Source organism: Bubalus kerabau, chromosome 4 (assembly GCF_029407905.1).
Source record: "Bubalus kerabau isolate K-KA32 ecotype Philippines breed swamp buffalo chromosome 4, PCC_UOA_SB_1v2, whole genome shotgun sequence".
Taxonomy (NCBI): domain Eukaryota; kingdom Metazoa; phylum Chordata; class Mammalia; order Artiodactyla; family Bovidae; genus Bubalus; species Bubalus kerabau.
The window spans coordinates 87,402,451-87,427,672 of NC_073627.1; the positions used below are offsets into that span (position 1 = coordinate 87,402,451).

At 40.6% G+C, this 25,222-nt stretch overlaps 1 long non-coding RNA gene across 2 annotated transcripts in view; it reads right to left on the minus strand.

Moving 5' to 3' along the window:
- Positions 1-4,494: 4,494 nt before the first annotated feature.
- LOC129649918 (uncharacterized) overlaps positions 4,495-25,222 on the minus strand; it is a 61,205-nt gene continuing 40,477 nt past the window's right edge. The window contains exons 1-4 of one of the 2 annotated variants that reach the window (XR_008713433.1): positions 22,365-22,527; positions 21,806-21,927; positions 6,455-6,597; positions 4,495-6,277 (exon numbers count right to left, since the gene is read on the minus strand). This is a non-coding gene — a long non-coding RNA (uncharacterized LOC129649918). Of the gene's footprint in view, positions 6,278-6,454; positions 6,598-21,805; positions 21,928-22,364; positions 22,528-25,222 lie in introns of those variants that run through there. The other variant, XR_008713432.1, reaches the window with a different exon arrangement.

Genomic DNA, 25,222 nt, shown 5'->3' on the forward strand with positions numbered 1-25,222 from the left:
CCAACTCCTTGCTCCCCTGTGAACTGTAGCCCGCCAGGCTCCTCTGTCCATGGGATTTTCCAAGCAAGACACTCCAGTACTCTTGCCTGGAAAATCCTATGGACAGAGGAGCCTGGTAGGCTGCAGTCCATGGGGTCGCTGAGGGTGGGACACGACTGAGCGACTTTCCTTTCACTTTTCACTTTCATGCATGGGAGAAGGAAATGGCAACCCACTCCAGTGTTCTTGCCTGGAGAATCCCAGGGACGGGGGAGCCTGGTGGGCTGCCATCTGTGGGGTCACACAGAGTCGGACATGACTGAAGTGACTTAGCAGCAGCAGCAGCAGTCTCATAGAGACTTTCATATTCATTATCTTCTTTCAGTTTCTATGAAATAAGATAGCAATAGTATTCTCAATATAACTATGAATAAGTAAAAATCTAGAAAAGTAAAATGGGCTTTTCTGGTAGCTCAGATGTTAAGGAACCTGCCTGAATACTTTTCCCAAAGTAACAAAGCAAGGGAGTAATTAACTAGGACAAATTCTACCAGTTTATCTTATGGTCAAATGAACTTATCAAACTATGGTGCATCTTCATACTGTGTATCTACCTTGAAAATTAGACTGTCTCATGCTTCTGCCATTTTTCCTCTTTGGAACCTAATGTGTCACTTGAACACAGTCCCAAGAAAACCTCACTAATAATCTATTACCCAGTAACATCCAGGCTATGCTGTAAATGATCACTGTGTTGGACAGTCTTTTGAGGGAAATATCATTATTCCCATTTGACTGATGACAAAACTGAGGATTAGAGAGCTCAAGTCATGTGTGCATGGCCAGACAGGCAAGAATTAGACAAGAAATGGAATCTGACTCTAGTAAACTACAAAGCCAGCCAGCATCTTTGTCCCTCCCTATGACTCCTCAAATGAGGTCACAGAACTCCAGGGTCATCTTCCAGCCAATGGAATTGTTAAAATGGGGACAAGCTAAGAAACTGACTGAAGTTGGTCTTTATATAAGCTGGAAAATTACTTTGGTGAATCAAATGAATCATTATATTACACAAAGATTATCCAAAAGAATTCATCAAGCATTAAGTGTTCTTAATATCTTATAAAGAAAAATATTAGCAAGTTGTTGTTAACTTCACAGGCAACTGCTCTGAAAGTTATCCACAGTGATCACTGGTGCAGATCTGCGGAAGACTACAGGTAAAAAAAAAAAACACAAAAAAAAAACATTCTGTGTGGGCAAGAATGTGCTTTTGTACACATGTGTGGTTCCCAATCTGCCTGTGCTTCTTGGGACTCTGCTCTGTTCCTCCTTCTGACTGCTGAACACTGTGGCATCACCTTTCCAACTGATGCACAGTGATAGGTCTTTCCTCTGTCTAATACCACTCCTATCTGGAATCACACATTTCCTGGATTAGAAGGCATAGTTTAGTACTTTGAAGCTGCCAACAATATCAGATTGCATATGAGAATATGAAAGTACATAAGCAATACTGCTTAGAAATATTCTCTTTTGCAACACCTATCCCCTAATTAGTATTAAGTAAGTATCTGTGAAGCTAAACCCAGTAATATCAAAACAGTTCAAAAGGAAGCTTTCCTCAGGGAATAGAGCCATATGTAACATCCACAATGGATAATTGAAAATTGGGTGTATTTATGCTTAGACTCATAGAAATGAAAGAAGATTTAGAGATAATTACATCTCATGAACCACTAAGGCCCAGAGAGATAAGCCCAAGGTCACAAAGGTAATTAGTGGCAAAAGTGGGCCATGAACCAACAATGTCAGTGTCTTGGTTGAATGCTCCCTCTAAATCAGTTATGTAGAAATGCATTTTTAAAATAAACTCGGTCACACTCTCAAATATGAGGTTACTGCAAAAAAGATTTCTAAGTATATGCATATTGAGACCCTCACATTGCAGACAGTTTTTAAATGCTGGGTGTTCCTAAGTCTGACCTAAGTGAAGAGACCTGAGTTCAAGTCTCAATTTTTAATGAGGCCCTTAACAACAAGTGACTTTGCCATCCTGGGTATTAATCTCCTGAACTATAAAATGAAGATGCCAGGTTCATTAGGTAACAACTGACCAAAATGGAAAAAAAATAATAATAATAATAACTAACTTAAGCAAAAACTTCAAACTGGTTTGTGTCCAGGAGTAGACATGTTTCAGGTGAATCTTAATCCAGGGGTGGAATCATGTGGCCAGGACCTAATGTTCTCCTATCTGTCTGCTATGCTCCTCTGTATTGCTCTGCTTTCAGGCTCCATGTGTCACAAAATGATTACCAGAAACTCTAGGTCTATATCCTCCACAAGTCCTCTGAGTCAACAACTACCTTGGACAAAATGCCCTTAAGGTCACTGGCATTTGCTTTGATTCCTGGTTCTGTGAGATCCTACTAAGGTCTTACTTAGAGTATCAGGATATAGGAACTGTCTGGAGGATCTAAGTACCTCTCTGTACCCCACAAAGGAAGGAATCTGTTACACTTCCACTGCCATGGCCTTGACGTGGCTGGTGCTTCCTGGTGTGCCCCACACTTCAGCTCCTTCCAATTGTAGTTTCCTCCGTGTAGTTCATTGTCAAATGTCATTTTGCCTTTTAATACACTCTTCCCTCCGTCTGGGATGCCCTTCTTCCTTATCTGTCTGCAAAATGCTTACTCACTGAACAAAACATCATTTTTCCTCTGAAATCGTCCCTGATTACAATACTCCCCTCAAGTGAAATTGATCACTCAGTTGTACTTAGGCCTTCCTACCTACCTAGACTGGAATATATGCTATGCTATGCTATGCTAAGTCACTTCAGTCGTGTCTGACTCTGTGTGACCCCATAGACAGCAGCCCACCAGGCTCCCCCGTCCCTGGGATTCTCCAGGCAAGACCACTGGAGTGGGTTGCCATTTCCTTCTCCAATGTGTGAAAGTGAAAAGTGAAAGTGAAATCGCTCAGTCGTGTCCGACTCTTAGCGACCCCATGGACTGCAGCCTACCAGGCTCCTCCATCCATGGGATTTTCCAGGCAAGAGTACTGGAGTGGGGTGCCATTGCCTTCTCCGACTGGAATATATACCATATTGTATAGTATTCATTTATGTATATGTCTTCTCTAACGGGGCTTCCTTGGTGGCTCAGGGGTAAAGAATCCGCCTGTGAATGCAGGAGACACGGATTCAATCCCTGGGTTGGGAAGATCCCTTGCAGAAGGAAATGGCACCCACTCCAGTATTTTTTCCTGGGAAGTCCCACGGACAGAGGAGCCTGGCAGGCTACAGTTCATGGGGTCACAAAAGAATCAGACACAACTGAACAACAAATTCTCCAAGGAGTATTTCCACTGCTTTTTGCAGATGAGGGAGCATGCCTTATTTATTTTTATGTGCTCAGGGCCAAATACAGTTCCCAAAACATAACAATCATTCGATAAATTTTGATGAATCGATAAAATCTTGTTCCTTTGAACTAGAACATTACTGACTCTCATTCTGTCACCTACAATACAATTTAAAATAATGCATCTCCCTCCCACACTCCAATCCAACTATCAATAACAAATGATTTTACAGTCTTATGTGTTCATAAAGTAGAGTTAATCCTGCTTTCTAATCATTTTTAGGACAAATGTTTATTTGGTTTTCACATAATGAATGAGATTCCATCACTAAATCTGAGACATCTGAGCACTAGAAAAGGTGCTCCCTAATACCCATACAGTTATATAATGTATCTCAGTGTTGCATTCATTGTCCTAGGAGTTCTCTGATGCATATACTGAAGAATACTTTTCAAATTATTTTATTTATTTACTAATTTTTCACCTGTGCTGGGTCTTTGCTGCTGTGCAGGCTTTCTCTAGTTGCAGCGAGCGGGGGCTACTCTCATTGCAGTGGGCTGGCATCTCATTGCAGTGGCTTCTTTTGTTGCAGAGCAAGGGCCCTCAAGTGCCTAGGCTTCAGAAGTTATGGCGCACATGCTCAGTAGTTATGGGGCACAGGCTTAGCTGCTCTGCACCATGTGGAATCCTCCTGGACCAGGGATCAAACCCACGTCCCCTGCATTGGCAGGCAGATTCTCAACCACTGGACCACGAAGAAAGTCCTGGAGAATACTTTTAATGAAGTTTGTTGAGTGTACAATTTGTGTTTCCTATCAATATTGTTCAGCTATTGTGTTTAATTTGAGGAAAAATGTCTCTGTGTTTCGGGAATCTGTTAACTGATAATATTCCTGCTCACCCTCCGTAGCCAGAGGTTATTATGCCAGAGGACTCTAGGGTGCAAAACCTTGCTGTAGGGAGCTGCGGGACAGGGACCCGGGTGCAGGGTATTCACTCTATGTGCCACACCTATATTCCACTTCATTATTTTTATACAGGGAGAATTGAATTTTTTAAAACCTAGGAAAGGAAAGATAATGTTCAAAGAGGAAGGCAAGCCATTCCCCTTGTCTTCAGTTACAGGAATGATGACAGCTACTAGCAAGGGAGACCAAGGCCTGGGTCCCTGGAATAATTTGCAGGACTCACTGTAGCCCAGGAAAAGCTCCGCCTAATGGGTTGCAGTATCGACTTGGGTGTGGCTATTACTTCTTAGACCTCAATTATTAGGTTGACCATCAGTTTACTGCCAGCTTTGGAATTTAAGGAACTTAGTGGGAAGTATTATCTAAGCTCGATGAGGCTTCATTTACTTAACTCACTGACCATGACTTGGAAAAACAAGCCAACGAATGAGTTCAGAAAGCGTGTATGTTTACCAGAAGAGTTCACATGGTATTGCCATACTGATGTTATTGCCACTGCAAATCCACTTAGAGACCACCCACTACAGCACTGGAAAAGAGTTACACCCTCATGCTCCTGCTGTAGAAAGTCCACTTCTCGGGTTTCTTGAATGATTCATGCTCTCTCTCAAATCCTGTCTGCCTGGAATACACTTCTCTCACTGACATTCTGGTTCCCCAGTGTCATCTAGTCAGCCTTGTTTTCCTTCAACTCGCAAGTTCTCCAGGAATACTTCTCAAGATCTCTTGGACTCCATCATACCTCTTCACATGTAGAATTTTCCTTCCCTAGAGTTCAGTGCTGCCTCCTTTGGTTGAGGCATGTAAAGTCCTCAATGGCCAGGATCCTTTCTGTCATGTTCACAGATGTGAACAAGAAAATGGGAGTGTGGAGTAGTCTTATCAAATTTGGGGAAAATGAAGAAAAATTTCTTTTTATGTTTATACAAATGAAAAAAGGGGAATATCTGGGAAAGGAAGAGAAAATAAAAACCAAACTAACATTCCACTATATTTAAATTCCCTCTTATGTACCAGGCACTAGACTATGATGTGCATGGGGGCTACAAAGTCCAATAAGTCATGGTTCCTGCTCAATGAATTATAGTTGTCTTGAGTCAAAATACAAGAGGTTGATGAACCAAAAGAAAATTTGTTGGATTCCTGAAATAAGAAGAGGAAAACGAGAGAAAGAAGAATTGGGAGGTGAGGGGGAAAGTAGGCTTTGAATGTTTTCAAATTTCATTGATTCCTTTTATCTTCTTCACCTGCAACCCAGCAAATACTCTGAATTCAGACTTGTGTTTTGTAACCGAATATGGAAATGTTAAAGCCTGTTTCTTACACTTTATAAAGACATTTGGAGGCTCTTTGCTTTGTATGCTACAAGTACTATTTTTAAAAACAGCTCAATCAACAAACATTATAGAACCATTGCTATGGGGCCAGCACTGTGCTTACTGCTGTGGGCTGTATGCTTTAAAAGAGAGGCTTTATTCTTCCTTCATATCTCAGCTCTCCACATCCTTCCAAGATGCATAGCTGTTTACATTAGTGCATTCATCCTTTTCATTTTCCCTTTAAATCAGCACTCTGTAATTGCAGTAACACATTTTAGTGCTGTGTTAGGTGAGGAAGCTGAAATAGTTGCCTGTATGACTCAACCAAGCTCATGTTCTCCCAAGTTTCTTTTACTTGAAATTCCATCCTCATTCTGACCACACTGCCTTGGCAGAACCACTAAGTACAAAAGATGACAATGATTAAGTCCCATCTCCTAAACAGAAGATACAGTACAGATTTTCTTCTTACAGTAAAAAATTAATACTAGTCTCCATCTGAATGTTAGAGCCCATAAAATTATGCAAAGAATGCTCACATATTAAATTTCCACAAACTTACAAAAAAAGGAAGACAATCAAAAATATGTTTATCCTTGGCAATTGGGGTTTTCTTCCAGAAGATGACTCTGCAGAGGGCAACTGTAAAAAAAAAAAAAAAAAAGTCATCTCTTCCCTATGCATTGATGGGTATACCCCATGGAGCCTAGAGTAGTATGATACAAAAAAAAAAAGAATGCTGCAGGAAACCTGGGTTTGACCCCTGGTTTGGGAAAATCCCCTGGAGAAGGGAATGACTACTCACTGCAATATTCTTACCTGGAGAATTCCATGGACAGAAGAGCCTGTCAGCTACAGTCTGTGGGGTTGCAAAGAGTTGGACACAACTGAAAGATTAACACTCACTCATCAGAGAAAGACGGCAGTGGGATTTATCAGCCTTCCAGGGAAGCATTTAAAGCCTAAAAAAAAATATCAGTGACAGTTCAGAGAACTTCTGCATACAGGGTGTACTCCTAAGGCAGTTTCTACATGAAGTCAATAAAATGGCTCTTTTGCCCAATATAAAGGGATGGAGTACAAACAGATGCTGAAGAAAAAAGTATTTTCTCCTTCTATTCAATTCTCTGGAATGTTGTAAACTGTTGTAAACATATAGCTTAGTTTTTTCTCCCAAGACTGACTCACATTTTACTAAAAATAATTTGTACGCCTCTTAATAGTTGACCGAGTGTGTTATACTGCACTGAACAGAAAAGTGATGACACAACAAAGCTAATGAATTACTTGGGAATTAACACCCCCTTGCCTAAAAAAATAAAGCCTATGCCACCACAAGAGGTTCTTTCCTCTTCCAAGAAAATTTAACATCTAAAAAGTCAAGTACAGTCTCAGTTAAATTTCAAAGGGAGATAGGGGGTTTAATAAAGGAAGGACTTTTTCTTGGCTAGTATCATATCTGCCTCTCTCCAAGAAAGTCTGGAAGACATTGAACACTGTAAAACTGCAGTTCTCAGAATCTAGTACCACTTTCCTGTGGATGCCTTTCTATCAAATCATCAAGCAGTACCTCGAAAACTAGACTCGATTGGCATCCCTTGCTTAGGGTGTGTCAGTCAGCTCTGTTCTACAAATGAGCCTGGAGCTGTAGGCACCCTTAAGACTGTAGCAAAGAACTTGGTGGGTGGCCTAGAAGAGAGTCTGGGCATTGTAATAAAAAGACACAGAGATGGCGCATCTGGCCATGAGAAGCTGCTGAGGAAGATACTCAAAGGTCCAGGGAAAGATGCCAGTCCACATCAAGACTACATAAACACTACAGAGAATCAGCCCAGGTGCCAGGCTAACACTGTAAATAAAGTATCTTGGTTTTGTCCTTATTAGAAGAAAGTCCTTATTATCTTAAGGAATATGTTACAGTTACATGGAAAAACATAGAGATAAATACATCAAAGGTGTGGGGAACACTAAAACTCAGCAAACTTATTGTGATTATATTTGTTAAAGCGCTTTCCCCAAATGATTGTGTTGAATCTTCACAACTCCACGGATACAGGTTTATTGTGAGGCTGGAAATGAGATGTTAAATGACAACTACTCTGCATGTGGCCACTCGTCGCATCTTGAGACCACGCCAGGGAAAAGAGGCCGGGTCCTCCATCCTGCACACAGAAGGGGGTCCATGTTCAGATGCTTGATGACCCCAGTCCCCACACAGTGAGTTCACCCACACATGACTGGGCCAGACCCCACCTCAGACCCGACATCTTTGTTATGACTAATTCCACCTTTGGAATGTCTGTGGTCAATTAATTCCAATTAAGGCTTCCGTCCCTATAATCCTCACATGCCAAAAGGAAGTCAGTTTCCCTCCCCTGTTTTTAACCCCTTCATGCTCTCTACCTCTTCTCTCTGGCTTCTCTCCTCAAACCACTAAACCCTCTGGAATCTTCATCCTTTATGTAAAAGAAAAGGAACCAATAAACACAACATCTCCCCACACTAAACTGTACATTTCACCTACCATAGAACTAAGGATAGGGGTGACAATTTATTAACCCATTAATGCCACCTTAGAACCACCACAGCTCCATCCTGGCATCTTTGACATCTGACAATACTACTATGTACACTTACATGTTTCTATCATCTACTGACCTCTGGTCACATGCTTTAAGACAGAACACTCCTCCCCTCAAACCCAACTTCTGCCATTGTTCCAGAAAACTTCAGTGTCTTTCCAGAAAACTTCAGTGTCTTCACCTAGTACCTTCAATCTGCTGTTCCTTGGCCTCAAATACATAATAACAATTCTCACCTCCACTCCAGTTGACTTCCCCATACTGCCAGCATACACCCCGAGACTTGTCATCAACCAGAATGGTTTCATACCATTAACTACAACCACTGTAATTCTCTAACCTAGCCATCTTTCCCCCAAAGCTCTCAGGACCCTCACTTGAAGATATCTGCTCTTCAAATTCATTGAGTCCTCCAGCTCCTGGGTCTTCATCTCCTCAGAGTCCATGAGCATTCCCCTAAAAGGACTCTAAGTAGTTGGCTATCTGAACTACTCACCACCAGCACCTTCAGATAGATGTCTCTTCTTATACTGCATTTACCTGGCAAATTCCCAACACAGGATCAATGCCATCTTGGTACCTAGAAGGTTGAACCCTCCCAAGTAAAATGTTAAGCCATTCAGATTATTGTCATAACAAACATATGGTCTCTGATCTTAAAACTTTAATACATCTCAATCCTTTCACTTGATTAAATTTCCTCCCTACTCTCCTATACATCTCTATTGAGGCTATAATCTTTTTCTTCAACTCCCCCCACCTCCCAAAAAAAGATGTCCAGAGACAGAAGAGGAAAAGGAGGGGATATGGTGACATAAAAGCTAACTTTTGAGGGAAGAATCCTCTACTCTCTATAGAGTATTTATTTATTTCTTAAATAAAGAAATTCTTAGGGCTCACCCTGAGCTCTCTACTCTGCTCATTTTGAGAAGTATCTCTCACCTACTTCTACAGTTTCAATTATCTTCTTTATGCAAAGGACTTTGAAACCTCTATTATCAGTCCAGGTCACACACCTATGTATCAATAAAGTAAGCTTTAATATATCTAGAGAATATCTCAAATCCTTATGTTGAAATTGATCTCTCTCTGTCTCTGTCACACACACACACACATACAAATTGCTTCTCTTATCTCCTCAATAAAATGCATCGCCACCCATTTGTCAAGATAGAAACCTGGTAGACATCCTTGCCTCTTCTCTCTGCCTCACCCAAGTCATCAACAACTGCTACTAATATCATCTCCTGGCTTTTTCTCAAATGCAGCCACTTTTCCCTGTTCAAATAATGAACAATAGCCCTGTTCAAACAAGGAAACTAAAGTTGAGACAGGTGAAGACATTGTACAATGCCACACAAGTAGTAAGTGACCAAGCCTACTCATCTGCCTCCAAAGCCCATGATAGAAATTGGAGAAGAATTTTGGAGGGGGCTCTCAGAGCCAAAGAAGCACAAATTAGACCATTCCAACTGCAGAATGGCCCAAAATCAAGGGGAAAAAGGCACTGGGGGTAACCAGTCTTCCAAGGAAGCATTTAAAACCTCAAACAAAATCAATCAAAGAACTTCTGTGTGCAGGGGTTTCTCCTGAGGTAGTTTCTACATGAAGCTAAAAAATGGCCCTTGTGCCCAGAATGAAGACATAGGGGTTCAACAGATGCTGGGTAGATGGAGAATATATCATAGAATGTGGCCGTTGATGGCGTATGTCATGAGTGAGTGAGCACTCTTTAAGGCACTGAGATTTTGAGGGTGTTTGTCACCATAGCATAACCTGGTTTATTTTGAGTCAATCTCGTTTTGTTTTCATTCAGGCTTACGTGGTACTCTCACTGTCAAGTACAAAGATCGAAATGGCTGCAATGAATGTTCTTCCTCTGAGAAACTTTTCTAATAATTCACTTCATCCTCTCATTAGGTTCATGTTTCACCCTGGTTTCTCCCTTTACAGTTTTGAAGTCAGTGAAGTTGTCCATTAGAGAGACTGAGAAGAGATGAATGTTAAAGGAAAAAAATAAATGAATGGCAATTTTTCAGCACCCACAAAGTGAAGTTACCTTGCAAATTATGTAAAAATAGACCATGAGGCCTATAGAAAAGTGATGTAAAAAGGTCTATTTTATTATATTATATGATCTTTCTAGAGCTAATCTTTATATCTTACTGAGTGTGGCAGACAAAATATTCTTTGCATGAGAAGATTCAGTGGTTCCAAATTTTAAATTATTTTTGGCTAAAAACATGGGCTTTGGAGTCTGGCAGAAATAAGTCTGTATCCAGTTTCTCTGCCACTTTCCATCTGTGTAACCTTGGGCAGGTCTAAGATGAGGACAGTGATAGTATCCATCCCAGTGTCACTGTGAGGGCTAGACCATCAGTGAATCTACAGTGCTTTCTGCAGTGCCCACAGGTCTTAATAGGTGCTAATTATTAACAGTATTATTAATACTATTGTTGTCATCATTATTGTTATTTTTACTATGAAACAAATTTTTAAAAAGGACATATAGGTCTGTATCTAATCCACAGCAGCTAGGTCCGAAGGGTAAGAAAATATGAAGGCCCTTAAAGAAATTGGGAAAAATAAATTCCAATGCATGTGCAAACTTAAGAACACATGGGTCTTCTGGGTAATTTAGGAGCTAATTGCTAGAAAGGAATCAAGAGACAATCTCTATAAAAGTAATATTTTAATTTAATGCTTATTTTTATCAAGATAATTCATGTGTGTTTCGAGTCAAATCTTACTAACATAAAACATGACAAAAAACAACAGTCACTTGTTTGGTGTGTGGTAGAAGTGGACTCAAAATACTTGTTAGTATATGGTGAAAGGGAGACAAAAGTCTGTCTCTAGAACAAGTCTTCGTTTGGGGGTGGGGAGGAGCTAAGCAACTAGGTGGATGGCAGGCCCATTAACTAAGATGGGGAAGACTAGTAGATGAGCAGGATTGCCACAGAGGGGGCAGGCAAAGAACCAAGAGACCTGATATTTAGCCTCAAAAGTGAAGATGCTGAATAGACAATTTGATATACAGCCCAGAGGGCAGGGCATGGGTCATGGGGAAAGTTAATGAATTGCAGGTTACTGGCAAGTAGATGTTAATACTTAAATGATAGCAAGTGAGGCAAAGACCCGGGTTTGATCCCTGGGTTGGGAAAATCCCCTTCTCCAACCTGGAAAAGGGAATGAATACCCACTCCCGTATTCTTGCCTGAAGAATTCCATGGACAAAGGAGCCTGGCTGGCTACAGTCCACGGGGTTGCAAAGAGTCAGACACGACTGAGTAACTAACACTTTCAGTATTACTAACCCAGACGAAGAAAGCTACAAAAAATTGATGCTGACACCTTTCAACATGTAGAGCTCAGGCTGAGGAAGGACAGCCAGGAAGGGTAACTGAGAAGCAATGGCTGGTAAGATTGTCAAAGAGCCAGGGGGCACTTTGACTCTGGAGCAAACAATGGTTCAAGGAGGAGGGCTTAAAATACCCGATCAAAAAATGGGCCAAAGAACTAAACAGACATTTCTCCAAAGAAGACATACAGATGGCTAACAGACACATGAAAAGATGCTCAACATCACTCATTATCAGAGAAATGCAAATCAAAACCACAATGAGGTACCATCTCACACTGATCAGAATGACTGCGATCCAAAAGTCTACAAACAGTAAATGCTAGAGAGGGTGTGGAGAATAGGGAACCCTCTTACACTGTTGGTGGGAATGCAAACTAGTACAGCCACTATGGAGAACAGTGTGAAGACTCCTTAAAAAAACTGGAAACAGAACTGCCATACAACCCAGCAATCCCACTGCTAGGCATACACACTGAGGAAACCAGACGTGAAAGAGACACATGTACCCCAATGTTCATCCCAGCATTGTTTACAATAGCTAGGACATGGATGCAACCTAGATGTCCATTGGCAGTTGAATGGATAAGAAAGTTGTGGTTCATATACACAATGGAATATTACTCAGCTATTAAAAAGAATGCATTTGAGTCAGTTCTGATGATGTGGATGAAACTGGAGCCTATTATACAGAGTGAAGTAAGTCAGAAAGAAAAACACCAAAACAGTATATTAACACATATATATGGAATTTAGAAAGATGGTAACGATGACCCTATATGCAAGACAGCAAAAGAGACAGATATAAAGAACAGATTTTCGGACTCTGGGAGAAGGTGAGGGTGGGATGATTTGAGAGAATAGCATTGAAACATTTATATTACCATATGTGAAATAGATGACCAGTCTAAGTTCAATGCATGAAACAGGGCACTCAAAGCCAGTGCATTGGGACAACCCAAAGGGATGGGATGGGGAGGGAGGTGGGAGGGAAGTTGGGGAGGGAGGTGGGAGGGAAGTTTGGGATGGAGCGGACACAGGTACACCCGTGGCTGATTCATGTCAATGTATGGCAAAAGCCACCACAATATTGTAAAGTAATTAGCCTACAATTAAAATAAATTAATTAATTTTTTTAAAAAAAGGAGGAGGACATGGACAGCTGTGTGCACGCAGCTCAGAAATCACGCTATAATCCTGCTGCTGCTGCTAAGTCACTTCTGTCGTGTCCAACTCTGTGCGACCCCATAGACGGCAGCCCACCAGGCTCCCCCATCCCTGGGATTCTCCAGGCAGGAACACTGGAGTGTGTTGCCATTTCCTTCTCCAAAGCGTGAAAGTGAAAACTGAAAGCAAAGTCGCTCAGTCATGTCCGACTCTTCGTGACCCCACGGACTGCAGCCTTCCAGGCTCCTCCCATGGGATTTTCCAGGCAAGAGTACTGGAGTGGGGTGCCATTGCCTTCTCTGCACTATAATCCTAGCCACCCTTTATTTCCCTGCTTCTGCCCTTAATGGACCACTGTGCTTTTTCTATTATTATTCTCTTGCATTAGAATGGCTCTTCACCTGCCAAAATCCTACCTGTCTTTTGTGACCCAGCAAGAATGCCATCACCTTGGTAATGCATTTCCTATCTCCATTAATAAAAAATGCCCTCTTGCTCCACAATATTCCATAGCCTGTTGTATATTATAATTTATTCTGCTTTGTGCTGTATGTATAGGTGTTCTGTCTTTATCCTTCTTGTCTTCCAATTAGAGAGTAGTCCCCCAACCCCTATTATTTCAGCAGAGTGCTGTGCATGTGCTAGGTACTCAGTAAAGATTTCCACTGAGTCAAATCCAGAAATACAGAACTCAAGCCTGAAAAAGTATCTCCAAAGGACAATCTGCTTTAACACTATAGATATGTTTGCCAGCATATGTATCTTCTGCACCTAACCCAGAAATTACTTATACATTTCCTGGACCCTCTATAGAAAAATAGTGGGAAGAATCATTTCCAAAAAACAAACTTTTTAAATGACACCTTAAAAAAACATGTGATCAAAAAAGTGTAGTGTAGGCAAAGTTCCTGTCACACGCATGTCTCCTGTCACATAGTTTCTGTCGGCTGTGTATCTCCTGAGCTAATGGCTATTTTAGAAACTATTTAGACTAAGCTTTCCTCCAGATCTCAGGTATGAAAATAACAAGTTGCAAAAGTCTCGTGAATGAAAAAAAAAAAATTGTGATCCCTGAACTTCACACTAAAAAGCTAAAAAGATTGTTCTAATCCAAGTGCTGGGTTAGCAGGCAGCAATTCTTCAATCTTCTTGCTTCAAACATCACATGCTCGTCCTCTTATTCTAAGGAGGAGGAGTGTGGTAGAAAGAGGGTATCTGGAAGGTAGTTCTGGCTAAGAGCTGGAGGAAGAGAAGAGAGAAAAACAGGTAATCCATGGTAAACACAGTCACAGTCACAACTTGATATACCAAACAGAATTTCTACAGACCTAGTTTCTCCTGAGGGAGAATTATTTGCCAAGCTGCCATGTGCAACCTGCTATTAAAAACAACTGGGACTCAATGGCAAAAATGTTAATTTTTATGATTTCCTTTATCATCTCTTCTGTTTCGTACCATGTCGCAAAACAGTTGTCTTTTGAAACTAATCATTCTTTCATGGCCAATGGTGATTTACAAATTAGACCCTCAGACCTCCCCTAAAAAACTTAGGCCTTTACAGATAATCGAAGATAAACAAATAGCCTGGTGATTAATAAGAATACACATTCTTTTTCGTTTCATATGCCAGATCTACCACATATTTGTGATCATCCAAACTGGTTGTTTTTTGTTAATATTTCTATTTCCTGTACCTTCAAACCCACATATTCAGGGGGATAAAACTTTTTTGAGAGTACTAGGTGATGATTTGCAGACGCTCAGCAGTAGACCAAGTGGAGTCACTCAGTCATGCCCGACTCTTTGCAACCCCATGGATAGTAGCCTGCATCAAGCTCCTCCGTCCATGGGATTTTCAAGGCAAGAGTACTGGAGTGGGGTGCCATTTCCTTCTCCAGGGAATCTTCCCAACTCAGGGATCAAACCTAGGTCTCTCACATTGTAGACAGATGCTTTACCATCTGAGCCACGAGGGAAGTCCAGCAGTAGACTACATAAGAGTAAATAATCAACCTAGGGACTACCCTGGTGGTCCAGTGATTAAGAATCCACCTTCCAATGCAGGAGATGCTGGTTCAATCCTTGGTCAGAGAACTATGATCCCACATGCCACTGGGCAGCTAACCCTGCACGCCACAGCTAAAGAGCTGGCACCACAACTAAGACCCAATGCAGCCAAATATATAAGTTGATTTTCTAAAAGAGTGTGAGAATAATCAACCTAGCCGCCCTTTGCTGCAACATTAAATAGTCCAGTAACCTCCTTTTCTTAATGGTGGCACCAGTTCAACCACACTCTGGAAGGTATTGGTTTCCTAAAGTACAATGTGGAAGCATCAGAATAAAAGGACAGTGTGAGGAAAAGTGACAGTGGGGACTTTGTGGTCTCTAGATTCAGTTGCTCATACAAGAACCTAGGAGGGGGAACCCCCAAAAGATTAGTCACTTCGTTTTGTGTTGCAGAACTCAATTCAGGTTAACAAAGCATTTGCCAACAAAGGAGATGGGAGAATGGCAGTATTCACTTGCTCTGGCCTGAATAAACAAATGTGGAATTTGTGGGCTGACTAATGTCCTGGGATAAACCAGGCAGTCAGCCAAATCCTAGGAGTTCTGATGCAAAGACAGCAAACCCACACTTTTCTTTTTCATGGAAAGTGCTCCATGGGAGTATTAATGTCCACAAGGGCAGCCTGGGTCTTCAGCTTGCCTTAAAAATTCACAGTATTCATCCACAGGGAATTCTCAGTGCTTCCGAAATTGAAAACCTAGATCAAGTGATAGAAGCAGAATCCCTTCTCGGAAAGTGTTAAATATGCCATTTAGCTCCTTTTAGAAATGTGTTATCATGGTCCCTTTTTAAATACATTACTCGGAAAATATATAATTAGGCTACTAAAATATGACTCTGGTTCTATCTTTCCTTTCATTCATTCATTTTATTCATTGAGTACCTTCATTCATTCATTGTATACTCCCAGCATACAGAAACAATTTAAGTTTCTATGGATGAAACAGTCTCTGAGTCAGACCCAGTCCAGCTCTTGGGGAATCCTTGGGCAGTCTTTGACAATTTCCAGGGCATTGGAAGAGTATTACATTCTTATCATTTTGTTTAGCAGAAAGTATTAAAAGTTGTAATTTTTTAGTGAGAGAAGCAATAAGCTCTTAAATTAAGGTCACAGCATAAGTTTGTGGGGATGTCAGAAAAAAAGAGTAAGGGGTTTCCCTCTATTTGCCCACCAGGGTCCCTCACTATGCTATGAGGACCAGATTTTATTACCAATGACAGCTACTGGAATATCAAGGACTAAGTTTCACAGGTTCCTAACTAACTCAAGAAAAACTTCCCAGCAGCAGCTCATGCAATCTTCTTTAAACCTATAAGGCTGGTTTATCTACCCAGATCAGACCATACACGGTATATGCAGGCTAAAAGCAAAATCGCTGGAATGACTCAATGTGAATATAACACACACTAGAGGGAGAAATTTCACTGCAGTAAGTGATACAAAGGGAGTGTTTTAAGAGTCTTCAGAACACCTCCAGCCTTCCTTGTGATGTGGGGTCTTCTTAAGTAGTATTTACCCACATTGGGGCCTTCCTATTTCCCACATGAACGTGTAATCTCCATGACTTATTATTAATCCTCCAGAGTCCCAGGAGGAACCTGCCTGCCAAACTGCAAATTTATATAGATGATTCCTTTTAAGCGGCATTATATGTAACTGCCTTAAGAAGGAAATTCAGGTAGATTAGCAGAGATTCAAGCCAGCTCATTCACACACACACACACACACACACACACACACACACAAGCTGTCAAGGAGTCTGGGGTTTATGAAGTCATCGAATCAATACCAAGTTTAACATGTTTTGGTTAGTCTCTTGAACATAACTCTTTAGGAAAAAAAGTATTACAAAGTCAAAGTGTGGAAAGGGAGCATTATTTCTGCTTAATTACTATGAAGAAGGGAAAGAAGGTGGAAAGAGAAAGCTATAGAAAAATTCGGGAAAAGTGCTATTTCAGGTATAAAAAACAAGGAAGGAAAACCTGAGCCTGGGATTGGATGATAAGCAGATGGCAGAAGCCACCACAGAAACTGTTTGACCAGCAGCTCAGTCCTCGCCTTGAAGGAACAAGACGAAGTACACAGCCCACAAACCAGAGGAAGCCTGCACAGGAAGCGGAGAGGAAGATAGAGGCTAATGGACTTGGGGACAGGATGAAGCCAGTCCATGTGAGGTTCATGAAAACCAAGTAGGCAATACAAGCAGCAAAGTGTTTCCTTGTGTCATTCACTCAGGACCACAACCCGATTTCAAAACACCATGGGACCACAGATGGGAAAACTGGGTAAAATGGGGTCATTTAAAAATTTTTCTCTCTTTGCTGTTTGCTTGTCAGAAATGACCACCTTTGACAACCCCATGTGCAACTCCTTTGACAACCCCATGTGCAAAGCACATTTCTCTGGTGGCTCAGACGGTAAAGGTCCAGCAATGTGGGAGAGCTGGGTTAGATCCCTGGGTTGGGAAGATCCCCTGGAGGAGGAAATGGCAACCCACTCCAGTACTCTTGCCTGGAGAATTCTGTGGACAGAGGAGCCTAGCAGGCCGCAGTCCACGGGGTTGCAAAGAGTCAGACACGACTGAGTGACTAACTCATTTTTTCACTTGTGTAAAGCACACACTGAATCCCACTGTGGTGAGCTATTTGACAGACAGTGTCATATTTACCAGAAAAATTAGACAAGCAGTTGGACTTGACAAGTAGCATAAAATAACATAAAGAGCTTCCCTAAACAGTGCCAGAGAATTCGGTGCCAAAAGCCTGAGGTGGTTATTAGAAAATGGTAACCACCTCTGATTGTCTGCCTACAGTCTCTTCATCACCAAGAAACGGCTACAGCAGAACCCAGCCAAAGCAATCACAGCTCCCTTAGGAAGCATTCACCGTTCACTGCTAGCTCTTGCTAACATCCCCACTGTTTGCAAAGTGGCTAGACAGGGATGTGACAGCAATTCCTGTCGTCAGTTAAGAACTGCCCAACGGGATTTTAACTTTTAACTGGATTTCAGCCATGCTGTTTCCTTTGGTTACCTATCAGCTGAAACATCTCTGGCAGCCAAGCTCCAGTGCATTTCGTTTCCATGGTCAATGGAGCAGTACAAAGGAAAAAAACTGGAAAGGGGTCAGGACACACCAGCTCTATCCCTAATCAGCTGCAAGGCTGTGGCCTGGCCAAGTTGCTTCTTTTTTCCTTTAATCATAAAATAGAATAATATAAAACCTACCTCACAGGGTTACAGTCATTGGAGAGAACAGATGAGCAAAATGTTACAGAAAGTATATTCATATATTATATTAATACCTAAGTATATGTGTGTATATACATGTTTTTAAATGTTTCCCATTGCATAAAAGTGAGGTATAGATGTGGCAAGTCCCTGGATAAGTAAAGTGACATGGACCATTTGGATATTTAAGAAAAAAAAATGCCTCTCTTGATCCTAAGGAGAAAGATAATTGTCCAAATTGTTCAGACCATTTTTCTTCGCCAAGTCCTAGTCATGGGATCTATACAAAGACTGACTTTCATGATTGCTGACAAACAAAATATTTTGAGGAAAATATAATAATGGCTACTGATTACTAAATGTTTACTATATGCTGGCCAATCTACGAAGCTCTTTATAAATATGACTTCACTTCTTCTTCATTATGATCCCATGAAATATGTATCATTTAATAATATTATACATTATGCCTAAGTTTAGGAAGAAATTCATTGTTAGAACTAGTATTTAAATTCAGGTCTGTCTCACTTCAGGGCCCTTGGTCTTAGTCAGAGCCATTTTAGTCCTGTAAAGGAAATCATGTTTCTCTTTTGCCCCAGCTTTTTGCAGTTGCTATTAAAAGTTGGCCCACGTGCTCTGGCTGGTTGGTGCGCCCTTTGTATTAGAGCTGAAGGTTCCTGGAGGCCCACATGGAGGCCCACAGAGAGGGGGTGGTGTGAGGGAGTGTTTTAAAAGGAAACGGCAAAGAAGCTTCACGAGAAAGGACCTGTGGGGTTCACACTCATATCTGAAAGGCTATATTTCTTGAGTAAATGCCACACGGGTTTGCATTTAGACAGAACAGGAAAGAGTCCCAGAAACACACACACATAAACAACCTGCACCAAAGGAGGCAAGACTACACAGTGGGGGAAAGACAGCCTCTTTAATAAGTGGTGTTGGAAAAACTGGACAGTTACATGCAAAAGAATGAAACTGGACTACTTTTTTACAGCCTATACAAAAATGAATTCAAAATGGATTAGAGACAATTATAAGAACTGACAATAAAACTCCAAGGAGAAAACATAGGCAGTATACTCTTTGACACTGGACTTAGCAATATTTTTTTGGATCTGTCTCTTTAGACAAGGAGGAAACAAAAGCCAAAATAAATAAATAGTATTACATCAAACTAAAAAATCTGTTGCTCAACAAAGGAAAGCATTGACAAAATGAAAAAGCCACCTACTGAGTGGGAGAAGATATTTGCAAAACAATTATGTCCAATATAGGACTTCCCTGGTGGCTCAGATGGTAAAACATCTGTCTACAATGTGGGAGACCCGGGTTCAATTCCTGGGTTGGGAAGATCCCCTGGAGAAGGAAATGGCAATCCACTCCAGTACTATTGCCTGGAAAATCCCATGGACAGAGGAGCCTGGTAGGCTACAGTCCATGTCCAATATGGGGTTAATATTATATATATATATATATAATTCATACAACTCAATAGCAAAAGAATAACCTGATAAAACATGGGCAGGGTATCTAAATAAACATTTTTCCAAAGACTACATACAGATGGCCAATAGACACACGAAAATATGCTCAACATCATGAGCATCAGGGAAACGCAAATCAAAACCACTATGAGACATCATCTCACATGTGTCAGAACAGCTGTTATCAAAAAGACAAAAGATAACAAGTGTTGATGAGGATGTGGAGAAAAGGGAAACCTTTAACACTGTAAGTGGGATTGTTAATTGGTACAGCCTCTACGGAAAACAGTATGGAGGTTCTTCAAAAAATTAAAAATAGAACTACCACATGACCCAGCAATTTTACTCCTGGGTATTTACCTAAACAAAAACACTAATTCAAAAAGATATAAGCACCCCTGTGTTCATTACAGCATTATCCACCAATGTGAAAGTGAAAGTTGTTCAATCATGTCCAACTCTTCGTAACCCCAAGGTATTATGTTAAGAGAAATGTTAGAGAAAGACAAGTACCCCACGATCTCAGTTATATGTGAAATCTAACAAACCAAATGAAATGAAAACAGACACATAGATGCAGAGAACAAATGGGTAGCTGTAAGAGGGGAAGGAATAGAGGTTGGGCAAAATAAGCATAGGTGAAGAGGATGAAGATGTACAAATTTCTACTTATAAATAAGCCACAGGGATGTAATATACAGCATGGGGAATATTGTCAGTATACTATGATAAGCTTGTAGGGGTACAGATGGTTACTAGAATTGCCAGGCCGATTATTTCATAACCATTTAAAATGTAGCATCACTATGTTGTACACCTGAAACTAGCATTATATTGTACATCATCTATATTTCAATATATAAACAAATGTTTTTTAAAAGAGCAGGAAGGAACTTTTTCTATAATCTCTGGTCATTCTCATTTAGACCAATACTGTTCCTCAGATGTGGCAATGAGCTGTTCAGGAATTTTATTCAACTAAGATTAATTCAGTTTAGATGTCTAATAGGTTTTTGTGTCCCATCTCCCACCAGTTATCTCAGATAGTTTCTTTGGAGTTAAATACATTTCAAATATGTATCCCAATTTTATCCTCAAAAGTAGTACTGACTCAGGAAAGGTTTCTATCTTTTATAATAACACTTGAACCCTGGAAGAACCATATAACATATTAGCCTAATTATTAGATTTTATTTTAAGAGAAAGGTTGACCAATAGAATTTCAGAATTGAGAGTCATAATAGCTGTACAGCTGATATTGAGTTCTTATAGAATGGAAAGCATAGTGCCATACCTCTTATACAGATTATTTCATTTAAACCTTTACAATATCCCTATAAGGTAAACACTGTTAGGATTTTCATCTTCAAACAAAACTATATTTGTCATTAATATTTCTTATGATCCAATGGCCACCAAAACAACAAAGGGGTAAAGTTGGGACAAGAGTAACAGAGTATTTTAGCATATTCCCCTGCAACCTGCCCACTTCCCCAGCGTTCTCTCAAACACCTTATTCAGTCAACCAAGATGATTCACAATCATTTGTCCTACTGCTTCCCTGACATGGATTGGTTACTAGAAATATCCCCAAAAATTATCCAGAGGGAAAAAAACAGTAAAACCAGAAAGAGGCAATTAAAGACATTTAACAGTTTAAAGGACCTAAGAATAAACTATGACTTCGAGAAAACAGTATATGCAAATTATGAAATTGTGAAAGTTAAATATCCAATGGAGAACTGCCAGCCTAGCCCCATGAACAGACTCTTCCATGTAATTCAATGGAAATGATTCCACTGGACTTATGCAATAGAAAAGGAGAAAAAGATATATGGCGAGAAATGTAGGATCAGGAGAGTTGGGCCAATATAATGAGAAGCTTTGGTTGCTATGCACCCTTTGGCCAGCTCCCTCCCTCCGAGAGAAAGTCACAGCTGAGAGATGTCTTAGAGAGGCACACGACTGCCTGGGGCAATGGAGTTAGTACAGAGAGACATTTATAGGATGCAGTGACAAGTGGTTGTTGAACAAATCCAGCTCTAAAATATACCCAATGACTTACATCATCTTTGGAGTTTCCAGCTTAATATTTTCTTATCCAGAGTCTAACCACAGAAAAGCTGGATCTCAAAATTTCCTTAAAGGGAAAGTATTTAGGAAGGCATTACATAGTAGGTCCTTGTTTCTACTTTTGTTGTTGTTGATGTTATTAGTTATGTTTTACAATGTATCTTCTTTAATGGAGACACAATGGATAAGCTTTTCAACTCACCAGTTCTTGGAAGCATGAATTTGCAACAGTGGTGAAAGGATATCTCTTCAGTGCTCAGGTCAGGGGTAAAATAAGTGCTTTTTGTCACCGATCCACCAGCATCCAGAGCTCCCCTCTAAAACCTGTGAAGATGAGACACTTATATTAATACATAAACACACGCAAAGAATCAGGGTCTCCCTTTATACAAAATTGTAGCAACAATATACATAGACAAAACTCGGGCTTGTGAAACACTGCTACAGAAAAAATAAGAGAAAGAAAAGAAAAGGGAGGAGAGGGAGAGAAGAAGAGAAGGGAAGGGAAGAGCTCTTAGACAAATAAAAGAGATGAAAAGACTTGTTGTTTTATGTCTTTTAGGATCATGAGTTTATCTCTATTATATGCATTATATCTTTACTATAACTCTGGAGGTAATTTGGATCACCCTCAAATTTCAGAAAAAGATATCAGTGCTCAAAGAAGTAAAGTAGGTTTTGCTACTAAAAAGCATCAACCCCAGGATTTGATCCTAGGTGTCCATGATTTTAAAAATATTCATTTTCTTTTATCTCATTACCTTTCTTCCGAAGAGAATGCTCCTTTGAGGTATACTTTCAATTCTGTAAGTGAAGATAACATATATCTGCTGGCAAGAAGACAGAAGTCTTTTCATTGATTCAGAATGCGGCTATTCTTCCTCTCATCAAAAGAGAGAATGATTGTAGGAGAAAGAAGAGGCAAGTGTTCACAAATCTCGTGGCTTGGCCTAAACACAGGAGATATTTCTTAATCCCCACTTCCTAAGCCCCTTTATCACCTGGACAGTGTGCAGAGTAGAGAAATACATTGAATATAGTATATTTCCACTCAATAACTAAAATACAAGAGTTCCATCTTCCAATTTCAGCAATTTCAGCTAGTTTAAACCCATGAACAGCATGAAAAGGACATGATGTTAGGAGACTAAAAGATAGGACACTGAAAGATGAACTCCCCAGGTCGGTAGGTTTCCAATATGCTCCAGATGAGTGGAGAAATAACTCCAGAAAGAATGAAGAGACAAAGCCAAAGGAAAAACAACACCCAATTGTGGATGTGACTGGTGATGGAAGTAAAGTCCAGTGCTGTAAAGAGCAATATTGCATAGGAACCTGGAATGTTAGGTCCATGAATCAAGGCAAATTGGAAGCAGTCAAACAGGAGATGGCAAGAGTGAGCATCAACATTTTAGGAATCAGTGAACTAAAATGGACTAGAATGGGTGAATTTAACTCAAATGACCATTATATATACTACTGTGGGCAAGAATCCCTTAGAATAAATGGACTAACCATCATAGTCAACAAAAGAATCCAAAATGCAGTACTTGGATGCAATCTCAAAAAGGACAGAATGATCTCTGTTCGTTTCCAAGGCAAACCATTCAATATCACAGTAACCCAAGTCTATGCCCTGACCAGTAATGCTGAAGAAGCTGAAGTTGAACAGTTCTATGAAGACCTACAAGACCTTCCAGAACTAACACACAAAATAAGATGTCCTTTTCATTATAGGGGATTGGAATGCAAAACTGGGAAGTCAAGAAATACCTAGAGTAACAGGCAAATTTGGCCTTGGAGTACAGAATGAAGCAAGGCAAAGGCTAATAGAGTTTTGCCAAGAGAATGCACTGGTCATAGCAAACACCATTTTCCAACAACACAAGAGAAGACTCTACACATGGACATCACCAGATGGTCAGTACCGAAATCAGATTGATTATATTCTTTGTAGCCAAAGATGGAGAAGTTCTATACAGTCAGCAAAAACAAGACTGGGAGCTGACTGTGGCTCAGATCATGAACTCCTTATTGCCAAATTCAGACTGAAATTGAAGAGGTAGGGAAAACCACTAGACCATTCGGTTCAGTTCAGTTCGGTCGCTTCTGACTCTTTGTGACCCCATGAATTGCAGCACACCAGGCCTCCCTGTCCATCACCAACTCCCAGAATCTACTCAAACTCATGTCCATTGAGTCAGTGATGCCATCCAGCCATCTCATTCTCTGTAGTCCCCTTCTCCTCCAGCTCCCAATCCCTCCCAGCCTCAGAGTCTTTTCCAATGAGTCAACTCTTCACGTGAGGTGGCCAAAGTACTGGAGTTTCAGCTTTAGCATCAGTCCTTCCAAAGAAATCCCAGGACTGATCTCCTTTAGGATGGACTGGTTGGACCTCCTTGCAGTCCAAGGGACTCTCAAGAGTCTTCTCCAACACTACAGTTCAAAAACATCAATTTTTCAGCGCTCAGCTTTCTTCACAGTCCAACTCTCACATCCATACATGACCACTGGAAAAACCATAGCCCTGACTAGACGGACATTCGTTGGCAAAGTAATGTCTCTGCTTTTCAATATGCTATCTAGGTTGGTCATAACTTTCCTTCTAAGGAGTAAGCATCTTTTAATTTCATAGCTGCAGTCACCATCTGCGGTGATTTTGGAGCCCAGAAAAATCAAGTCTGACAGTTTCCACTGTTTCCCCATCTATTTGCCATGAAGTGATGGGACCAGATGCCACAATCTTCGTTTTCTGAATGTTGAGCTTCAAGCCAACTTTTTCACTCTCCTCTTTCACTTTCATCAAGAGCCTTTTTACTTCCTCTCCACTTTCTGCCATAAGGGTGGTGTCATCTGCATATCTGAGGTTATTGATATTTCTCCCGGCAATCTTGATTCCAGTTTGTGCTTCTTCCAGCTCAGCGTTTCTCATGATGTACTCTGCATATAAGTTAAATAAGCAGGGTGACAATATACAGCCTTGATGTACTATGACCTAAATCAAATACCTTACGATTATACAGTACAAGTGACAAAGAGACTCAAGGGATTAGATCTGATAGAGTGCCTGAAGAACTATGGATAGAGGTTTGTGACTTTGTATAGGAGGCAGTGATCAAGACCACCCCCAAGGAAAAGAAATGCAAAGAGGCAAAGTGGTTGTAAGTAGCTGTGAAAAGAAGAGAAGCAAAAGGCAAAGGAGAAAAGGAAAGATATACCCATTTGAATGCAGAGCTCCAAAGAATAGCAAGAAGAGATAAGAAAGCCTTCCTCAGTGATCAATGCAAAGAAATAGAGGAAAACAACAGAATGGGAAAGACTAGAGATCTCTTCAAGAAAATTAGAGATACCAAGGGAACATTTCATGCAAAGATGGGCACAATAAAGGACAGAAATGGTAGGGACCTAACAGAAGCAAAAGCTATTAAGAAGAGGTGGCAAGAATACACAGAAGAATATACGAAAAAAATCTTCATGACCCAGATAATCACGATGGTGTGATCACTCAGCTACAGCCAGACATCCTGGAATGTGAAGTCAAGTGGGCCTTAGGAAGCATCATTACAAACAAAGCTAGTGGAGGTGATGGAATTCCAATTGAGCTATTTCAAATCCTAAA